This window comes from Macrobrachium rosenbergii, chromosome 49 (genome assembly GCF_040412425.1).
Source record: "Macrobrachium rosenbergii isolate ZJJX-2024 chromosome 49, ASM4041242v1, whole genome shotgun sequence".
In the NCBI taxonomy this organism is placed as follows: domain Eukaryota; kingdom Metazoa; phylum Arthropoda; class Malacostraca; order Decapoda; family Palaemonidae; genus Macrobrachium; species Macrobrachium rosenbergii.
The window spans coordinates 36,410,838-36,417,998 of record NC_089789.1 but is presented as its reverse complement, the minus strand read 5'-3'; positions in this window follow the sequence as shown (position 1 = coordinate 36,417,998).

Here is a 7,161-nt window from a genome sequence, read left to right as displayed (position 1 = left end):
ACAGCAGAGCTTAATGGCACCATTTTTCTCCAAACCTTCATGAGCCTCTCTAGACGCTCATATCCTTCATGAATTTTTCTCAGTGCTGTTGAAATTAAAGATTGAATTTTGCTTTGCTTTGTAAACTATTCTCATGTGACTGTCTTGAGCTCATCTTTATCCACGAGTTGATCCTTCAAAATCTGTAACAGGACACGGTGTGTTTCCAGGTTTAGATAGTTAGGACATGGTGTGTTTCCAGGTCTGGATAGTTAGGATATGGTGTTTCCAGGTCTGGATAGTTAGGACATGGTGTGTTTCCAGGTCTGGATAGTTAGGATATGGTGTGTTTCCAGCTTTAGATAGTTAGGACATGGTGTGTTTCCAGGTCTGGATAGTTAGGACATGGTGTGTTTCCAGGTCTGGATAGTTAGGACATGGTGTGTTTCCTAGTCTGGATAGTTAGGATATGGTGTGTTTCCAGCTTTAGATAGTTAGGACACAGGTGTGTTTGGCAGGATAGTTAGGACATGTGTTTCCAGTCTGGATAGTTAGGATATGGTGTGTCCAGGTCTGGATAGTTAGGATATGGTGTTTCCAGGTCTGGATAGGTAGGACATGGTGTGTTTCCAGGTCTGGATAGTTAGGATATGGTGTTTCCAGGTCTGGATAGTTAGGACATGGTGTGTTTCCAGGTCTGGATAGTTAGGACATGGTGTGTTTCCAGGTCTGGATAGTTAGGATATGGTGTGTTTCCAGCTTTAGATAGTTAGGACATGGTGTGTTTCCAGCATTAGATAGTTAGGACATGGTGTGTTTCCAGGTCTGGAAAGTTAAGACATGGTGTGTTTCCAGGTCTGGATAGTTAGGATATGGTGTGTTTCCAGCTTTAGATAGTTAGGACATGGTGTGTTTCCAGCATTAGATAGTTAGGACATGGTGTGTTTCCAGGTCTGGATAGTTAGGACATGGTGTGTTTCCAGGTCTGGATAGTTAGGATATGGCGTGTTTCCAGGTCTGGATAGTTAGGACATGGTGTGTTTCCAGCATTAGATAGTTAGGACATGGTGTGTTTCCAGGTCTGGATAGTTAAGACATGGTGTGTTTCCAGGTCTGGATAGTTAGGACATGGTGTGTTTCCAGGTCTGGATAGTTAGGATATGGTGTGTTTCCAGCTTTAGATAGTTAGGACATGGTGTGTTTCCAGCATTAGATAGTTAGGACATGGAGTGTTTCCAGGTCTGGATAGTTAGGACATGGTGTGTTTCCAGGTCTGGATAGTTAGGATATGGTGTGCTTCCAGCTTTAGATAGTTAGGACATGGTGTGTTTCCAGCATTAGATAGTTAGGACATGGTGTGTTTCCAGGTCTGGATAGTTAAGACATGGTGTGTTTCCAGGTCTGGATAGTTAGGACATGGTGTGTTTCCAGGTCTGGATAGTTAGGATATGGTGTGTTTCCAGCTTTAGATAGTTAGGACATGGTGTGTTTCCAGCATTAGATAGTTAGGACATGGTGTGTTTCCAGGTCTGGATAGTTAAGACATGGTGTGTTTCCAGGTCTGGATAGTTTGGACAGTGTGTATCATACTTTCCAGCAGGTTTGACCAGACGCCTTGGACATCCGTGACATGTGAACTGGAGACATTTGCAGTGAATGGCAACGTAATCTACAACTTTTCCTTTCGTTTCTCCACGAAGTGAATGGCGTAAACACCAAAAGAAATCAGCACAATACCCTACTAGTAATGGGTTTTGTGAAAATCAGGGTGTCCAGCTAAGCACCTTTGGCCATTCAACGCTGAAGATAGTGGAAAGAGGGAGCTGGAGTGGTTAGACAGCTAAATAACAAGATCAAGAAAATAAAAGAGCTGAAGTACAAGGAACTGGGAGAAAACTAAAAAAAAAAAAAAAAAAGCTAAAGAGTGGGTGTCTCTAGGGGCCGAAGGAACACTGCAAACAGCCTGTAGTAATGTCTACAGTGCACCACGTGAGGTGCACTAACGGCACTAATCCCTTCCGGGGTGAGGCACTTAATCTTACCGGCACTTGTCTGGATACTGGATTTATTTGGTGCGGGAGAAAAGAAACAGTCTACTTCCATTGCTTTGATTACTGTTCGAACTTAGGTCATAGTGATGAATCAGCCCGCTTTAATCGGTTGCACAGAAGTTTTCTGTTCCTGGTCACCAGCATGTGGTGTTTCGATGGATATCATGTAATATTCAATCTTCGTCAGAAGTCAGTATTCCCTGTACACGACGACAATCCCTCCTTGTTATAGCAATGGAAGGATTTCGCTGAGCCATAGCTAATCCACACAGAGCATGTTGTCTGAGAAGATGTCAGTCTTTTTTTTTTTTATATCATCCATCACCATTTTCTCCCCGACTTCATCAGTTTCAGTATTGGCCGATATCGACTGCCCGGAAAAAGGTCGTCCTCGACAGATGCTATATCACGACGGAGATCCACACTCCATCTTTTTATAGCGGAATGTGAAGGAGACTGATTCTCGTGCGCTGTGATTATGCATACATGAATATGTACTGGCTTGGTATTCGCGTGTGACAAAAATTCTAAGACAGTTCATATATTCATTTTGACGTTTCTTTCTTTCTCTCTTTAAATCTTCAGGTGAAAACCCTTATGGGCAGAGTCATCTGGCTATAAACCCAAGAGGGTTACAAAGGGAAATCAGATGCGGAGAGAGAGAGAGAGAGAGAGAGAGAGAGAGAGAGTTATGGGAAAAGGTGATAAATAAATAAATAAGAGGTAATCTTGTTTGGGTTCAAAACGGAAGAAATATGCAAATAAACACCACATTTAGAAAATTGTAGCTTTCGGCAAATAAAAACATGGCTTTAGGTCATAAAAGGTTGTATAAAATCTATGATTGACACTTTCGTTAGCCCGAAAACTTTTTGATTGCCACGGGGTATAAATATAAGAGATATATATATATATATATATATATATATATATATATATATATATATATATATATATATGTATATATATATATATATATATATATATATATATATATATATATATATATATATATAAATACTGTATATAATATACGATATATATAAATATATAATATATATATATATATACATCTATGTATACATATACATGTATATATATAGGTATATATACGTGTGTATATGTATATATACCGACTACTTAGTACATAAGTCACTGGTCAGGCCCACAGAGGCAGAAATCGTTGAAGGAAACGTGCCAGGATCGCTCATTCTTTGAGAGAGAGAGAGAGAGAGAGAGAGAGAGAGAGAGAGAGAGAGAGAGAGAGACTAACGAATCATGGCCACGACATCTGACCTTAAAATCACCTGAGATTAACTGTGCAAGCAATTGGAAGCACATCCATAAAGACTTAGAAAAAAAAAAAAAACCAGACAAATAAAACTGTGATTTCTGTAGATGAGTTATTAGAAAAATGACAGCAGTGGTTCTGCTCATTTTATTAAAGAAACGGCTTTCACTTCGTGATAAAACATCAGGTATGAAACATTGAATTTTCGGGTCAACAACATCTAGATGACATTCCCAGAAAAAGACGAGGAAACATATATTCGCGAGAATGATCATTTTCAGATATCTCCGTCTTCCAGAGGCTGCAGAATTTTTCACGACACTCGGAAAGAAATTTTGTCGTCACATTTCTATTGTTGATAATTTTACAAATATTTTATTTTTCCTTTTTAAACTCTAATGCTCTGCTGATCAAATACATATTTTCCATTATCTATTTCTCTCTGAAAGAGCAACAATGCTCTTGAAGTTGAGATCCTGTGATTGTTGGTATAGCCTACTATGGAAATGGTCCTGTGCTTTGCGGCAGAATGTTAACAGCTGTTTTGAACTGACAGATAGCATGGCAGCGTTCTTCAAAACAATTCCAGCGTATTCTTCGACTTAACCTACGGATCATTCAGAATACGATAACGTATTCTTTTGTTTGAACTACTCGTAGTTCAGCTGTTGCCTTTTTTCTAACAAAACATAATTTCTTTTTTGATGTCCATTTCTGCAATACACATGAAAAAGAGCAGAGTGATATTCTTTTCTTTTGAAGGAGAATAAACGATATGAACAATTTTGAACCACTTGACTGCGTGGCAGTACAAGCCTGCATTAATTCAGACAAGAAATAAATCATAATTGACACGATTTCCCAAGAGATGTACACCTGATAAAGACAATGAACAGTAAATCAACAGATCAGAAACGTATTGCCCATGAAAAAATTCTTTTTTACCAAGCTGACAAAAATGAAGTTAAAAAAAAGTTTGAAGAAGGCTACGATTTACTGAAAGATTTCATGTCAACAAAGGAAATGAAAAGCAAAGTAAGAGATTAAAAACCAGATTATTAAAATCCAGACTTCTTTTTGTTTTGTTTTGTTTCTGTTGCACGAAAGAGACTAAAAATAATTAGTATTAATGGCAGTGCCTGTTCATTCGGAAGAAGTAACAGAAGGTAATGGGAAATAAGAGACAGAGAGAGAGAGAGAGAGAGAGAGAGAGAGAGAGAGAGAGAGAGACCAACGACAAAAGAAAATCACTGAATAAATTAATCAATACATAGAAATGTCAGAATATTATTGATACTGAACCTACGGAGGAGATAAAAGGTAGCACTCCTGGTTTAGTAAGAAATGGCTGATCCCAAACTAGGAATTGTTGTGCATTCATTGCTCTTATCAAGTACGCAGTTTAACCCGACCACTAAAAAAAATCCAAGTTAGTATCCAAAAAGTATACCTTAGTTTAACCAGACCACTGAGCTGATTAACAGCTCTCCTAGGGCTGGCCCGAAGGATTAGACTTATTTCACGTGGCTAAAACCAATTGGTTACCAAGCAACGGGACCTACAGCTTATTGTGGAATCCGAACCATATTATACTGAGAAATGAATTTCCATCACCAGAAATAAATTCCTCTAATTCTTCATTGGCCCGCCGGAGACTCGAACTCGGGCCTAGCGGAGTGCTAGCCGAGAACTCTGCCGAGTTGTCCAACGAGGAACTAGTTAGTATCCAAGGCTGTGGCATATCATAGTGACAGTAATGACAAATATACTGAGAGTTATCATTTTTAATTTTATTACAGACAGATAACGTAGATGAAAACAAGGTTGCCGATTTTTTTTAACAAACCTCAAGTAACAGGAAGGACTTCAGAGAGGAGTTCTTCTTGAACAAATATGACAGGAATTGTGAGCTAGAGAAGTGAGGTGAAAACAGAGCGGAATAATATACGACGATGAAGGAAAATTTGAGAATAAAAATGGTGGTAATTAAAGTAGAGAACTTGGGTGTGAGGTATAAATACGTGGAAACAATTTCGTTTGCAAATTATGGGAGATGGAACTTGAAAGAAATGATAGAAAGGTGAAAGTCTGGAAACAGCCTAAAGTCTCTCTCTCTCTCTCTCTCTCTCTCTCTCTCTCTCTCTCTCTTCTCTCTTTGTCTCTCTCTGTTCTCCTGTTTGTTCGTCTCTCTCTCCGTTTATTCTTTTATTGCCTGTTCGTCTGTCTCTGTTTCCGGCTGTTGTACTCTCTCTCTCTCTCTCTCTCTCTCTCTCTCTCTCTCTCTCCATTTTTCTTTTACTGCCTGTTCGTCTGTCTCAATGTTTCCTGCCGCAGTATTTTTCTATATGTCTGCTTTCTCTCTCTCTCTCTCTCTCTCTCTCTCTCTCTCTCTCTCTCTCTCTCTCTGTTTCCCTTTTGCTGCCTATCCGTTTGTCTCAATGTATGCCGGCTTCTGTCTATTTCTGTAAGTCTGTTTTTCTAAGTCTGTCAATCTGTCCTTCTCCCTCCCCCTTTTCCTCTCTCTTCCTCTTACTATTTCTCTTTCACTGCCTGCTCATTTGTCTTCACGTACGCCGGTTTCTGTCTGTTAATGTGTATCTATTTTTGTCTGGCTGTCTGAGAAATATATAAAGCTTAGTTCCCCAGCCGATACCTGATTCCCAACAGCCAACTTGAAATGTCCGTATCCTTGATTTTGATCCGAGTTGCACAATTCTCTGCCACTGGTATTTTACGTCAGAAATATTAAAGCCGCGAAATATGACACGCACATTGATATGGAATGTGAGATATACACGTCTAGGATACTTTAGCATTTAAATTCTGAATTGTGAGATGGCAGAGAGAGAGAGAGTGGATAGCCGAAAGGATAAGTCTTTGCAGCGGCTCCTCATTTCTCTTTAATTTACTGATTCATGCGACTGAGAGTTTCACTTTTGTTATCTATGGTACTTTTTTTTTTACCATTGCTGCCTCTAAGTCTTTCTTTGGCAAGTTCGTAAGCTTTCACAGGAGAAGAATGTTTTATACAGTAACTTACTGAGAGTTTATATTAATTATACCGAGTTTCCTTCCGAACGTCAATTGCCCGTTTTCCGAGGAGTTCGCTTCGACACTTGTCTGTAAAGTGATCACGACCACTGACCACGAACGACAGTTTATGACCTCTAAATACTAACGCATTTAATTTTGGCTCCCCAGGCTTCTCTGAGACCTTTCTGACGCTCACATCAGACCCCTGAGATCTAGTGCAAGCTTTTAAACGTTTGTCTTTGGAACCAAGTTCGTAGCTCTAAGCCATCTCACCACACCTGGTCACTGGAACCTATTTGCCTGCTGGTACCTGGCAACAAACTGACTTATCTGCGGGACCTGGCGGTCATCCATCCAGGTACTGACCAGACCCACGGTTGTCTACCTCCTTTTGTCCAATGACCGTCGGTTTGGCGACCGTCTTAAACAAAGGCATATTTTATCTTTCATTTGCTTTATCCGTTCATGAAATAAATACCTGTGAGGATCATGCATATGAAAGTGTTTAAATCCTAGATGGAAATGGTGTGGCTCATGACCTGACGCTTCACGCAACACTTTTGAATTTACAAATGAATGTTTTGATGCTCATCCAGTAAGAGCTCATACTCAGTTATGGACATAAGGGCAAACAGACGATCGGAGGAGCTAATGAATGGTATTATCCCGGTGAGGTTGATAGTACTCTCTCTCTCTCTCTCTCTCTCTCTCTCTCTCTCTCTCTCTCTCTCTCTATCATTGCGATCCTTTGAGAGAGAGGGGTCTATATCACTCCTTGAAGAAAGGAAGGATACGAAGAGAGAGAGA